Source organism: Sinocyclocheilus rhinocerous, unplaced genomic scaffold (genome assembly GCF_001515625.1).
Source record: "Sinocyclocheilus rhinocerous isolate Xijiao unplaced genomic scaffold, SAMN03320098_v1.1 scaffold1933, whole genome shotgun sequence".
Classification (NCBI taxonomy): domain Eukaryota; kingdom Metazoa; phylum Chordata; class Actinopteri; order Cypriniformes; family Cyprinidae; genus Sinocyclocheilus; species Sinocyclocheilus rhinocerous.
The window spans coordinates 125,421-127,971 of NW_015665830.1; positions in this window are offsets into that span (position 1 = coordinate 125,421).

Genomic DNA, 2,551 nt, shown 5'->3' on the forward strand with positions numbered 1-2,551 from the left:
TGTCCTCTGGTCTGCAGCTGGTACAATGTAATGGTTTTTATGTTCAATAATCGTACACAGCATGCATATACATCTCTGGTCAGTGCGACAGAAAACCTCAAGGAGCTTCTCATGTTTCTGGCAGATCATCTCCTGCAGTCGTCCAGTGACTTCAGTCACTTTGTGTGATTTACGTGAATGAAATTCCTCATGATGATCAAAATGAGTTTGACAGTAAGACTCTTGACAATTCAGACAGGACTTGACGGCTTTGTATTTTCTTCCAGTACAGACGTCACACTGAACATCTCCAGCTCCAGCAGGAACCACACTTTGAAGTTTAGTCTGCTTCAGTTTCTCCAGCATTTCAGCAAACACCACGTTCTTAAATAAAGCAGGTCTTGGACTGAAGGTCTGTCTGCACTGAGGGCAGCTGTAGACTCTCTTCTCATCCTCCTGATCCCAGCAGTCTGTAATACAGCTCTTACAGTAACTGTGTCCACACTGGATGGTCACTGGATCCTTCAGGAGATCCAGACACACCGGACACAAGAACTCATCCTGAGAAAATCTGGCTTCTGCCATTTTACTGCATGAATACAGAGACACAAACACACAACAGCTCAGCTACACTTCTACAGTTTCTCTTTCCCTGAACTCATGTGATTCTTGTTTCCTGGTTCTGTGTTTGAGTGACGTGTGTACAACAGGTTTGTCTGCGAGTCTGTAAAACAGGTTCCTCATTCCTGAGTTTAGTTTCTTCTTCTTCTTCTTCTTCTTGCTTTACAGCGGATCGTGAGTTTAGTTTCGACACACCTGGCTGTTATTAAAGTAAACACAAAGACCTTGATTAGTTGATTCAGGTGTGTTTAATTACAGATCAAACTAAACTCTGTGGGAAAGTGAGTATCCTGGACTGGGAATGGGGAACCCTAGTAATGAAATGTCTACTAGATGTTAGTCTCACACAAACACTGTCACAGTGTCTGGTTGTTGTGCCCTGGACTGGCCACTTGATGGCGCTCTCCCCTTTCACTGTTACTGGTCATGAACTCCATTTCCCATAGTTCTTTGCCCGGTTCTTTTCGTTACTGATTATCATCAGCTGCTGGTCATTTACCCATTAACTCATCATTATATATACCTTGCTTACTTTGTCTTTTGTTGCTGTACTATTGTACCCGTTTCGTTGTGTTCTGTTACCCTGTGTTTTGGATTACCTTTTGCCACGTTTTTGCTGTGTTTTGACTTTTTATTTTTTGAATTAAAGCTGCACTTGGATCTGCTATTTTGTTTTCCTGAGTCATTCCATGACAGAATAGTGCAGCCATCAAGATCCAGCAGCTAGGCTGGGTTTATTGGATTGGAACTATGGATCTTCGAATTCCCCCTCCTGCCACAAGGAAGGAGCGAATGGCTCGACACCGGGCTCTCATGGCTTTGCGTCAGCAGGGCATGGAGGTAGTAGGTTTTGCCCAGACCTTCTGGACCTTCGCAGTGGGGATGGAATACAATGATGGGGCGCTCAAGGATTTCTTTAATGTGTGCCTGGACGATCCCTTGTCCCATTGGGAGATGGAAGGACTTGGGATCCTGGACTTTTGGGGCTTTGTCAGGTATCTTTGTCGGCGACGTCAGTGGGCTAAACCAGGCCAACTAGAACCCTTCCGCAGGGATTTTCCCACCAGCCCTGGCCTTCCAACTCCCACTGAGAAGCGGAGGGCGAGAAGGAGGAGGGCAGTTAAGTCCACTCCAGTGGTCTCAAGTCTGGTGGTCCTGGAGGACCCGACTTTGGTGGTCTCAAGTCCGGTGGTCCTGGAGGACCCGACTCTGGTGGTCTCAAGTCCGGTGGTCCTGGAGGAACCGACTCTGGTGGTCTCAAGCCCGGTGGTCCTGGAGGACCGGTGGTCTCAAGTCCGGTGGTCCTGGAGGACCCAACTTTGGTGGTCTCAGATGTCGCCACAGAGCCGCCCAATTTCACTGCTGCTGCCATAATCAAGAAGGTCGTCTTTGCCTTTCATCTCAGGGCTATTCTGTGTGCATGGGCCGCCTCAGAGTCCACTTTAGAGCCTGCTCCAGTTCGGGAGCCCTTAGACTCCACTTTAGAGCCTGCTGCCGGCCCAGAGGCCGTCCCAGCACCACCCAAGCTCCTTGGCCTGCCGGCTTTGTTCACTTTATCCTTGCCTCCTGCCCTGCCGTCCCTGCCCTGGCACCCTTGTCTACCTCTGTCTCCAGGCCCTCTTCCGCTACACGGGCCTGGCCCGCCATCCCTCCCCCTGATCTGCCTCCTTTCCACCTCCCTCCTGAATTTTTGTGCTTTCTGGTGGAGCGTCTGGTATCCGCTCCTTAGAGGAGGGGTAATGTCACAGTGTCTGGTTGTTGTGCCCTGGACTGGCCACTTGATGGCGCTCTCCCCTTTCACTGTTACTGGTCATGAACTCCATTTCCCATAGTTCTTTGCCCTGGTTCTTTTTGTTACTGATTATTATCAGCTGCTGGTCATTTACCCATTAACTCATCACTATATACATCTTGCTTACTATGTCTTTTGTTGCTGCACTATTGTACCCGT